The sequence below is a fragment of the Nannospalax galili genome, unplaced genomic scaffold (assembly GCF_000622305.1).
Source record: "Nannospalax galili isolate Female #2095 unplaced genomic scaffold, S.galili_v1.0 scaffold168, whole genome shotgun sequence".
NCBI lineage: Eukaryota > Metazoa > Chordata > Mammalia > Rodentia > Spalacidae > Nannospalax > Nannospalax galili.
Window position 1 is genome coordinate 1,336 of NW_008357649.1, and position 759 is coordinate 2,094.

A 759-nucleotide genomic window follows, 5' to 3' on the forward strand; every position below is an offset into this window, starting at 1 on the left:
GTAAAAATAAATTGGTTTATCAGGGCCAACTGTATGACCTTCAACATCCAAAAGGAAAGTATAACCAAAAACTAAAGGGGTCTGTATAATTTCTTAAGAGTCCATAAGCATAGCTAAAGGCTACATAACAAGCAACAATGCCAGATAGGAGATACCTTCTTTTGAGTTGGCCAGGGTGAAAAAAGGGACTCCCAAATAGTAACCCAGCATAGAACTGGGAAAATGATCAGCAGACCCTAATCTTATCTAAAGGAGTATTGACAACTGATTGCTGCTAGAAGAGGAACAGCTGACCCTCCTAAAACAAAGACCTCTAGAAAGGCACACTAGATTCACCAGAAGGGCAAGTAGTGGGGATTGGCTGGGGTGCTGATAACACAGCAGACAGTAGCAGGGATATCAGAGTATAAGGGCTCTAGTGGGGGTAGGGAGGCTATAGGAGGGTGCCAACTGGGAAGTGGGTATATAGTCGAATAAGATGGTTTGGGATGTTTTGTGTGATATACACACAAAAAAATCAGCAAAATTTTTTAAACTGTACTATATTTGAGGAGGAAGCATGGAAATTTATGTCATGCTAATTAGTAGAGGTGATAAACATTACCATTGAAATCCACCTGATGACTTCATAGACATACACAGGCGCCAAGGGTCCAAGTGCAACCAATTATGACTAGTAATAATCAGATGCATACAGATTAAAAATGGATGTGCCAACATCTCAGTGTTAGTAGCAAAAATAATGAGTCTTTCTGCAAG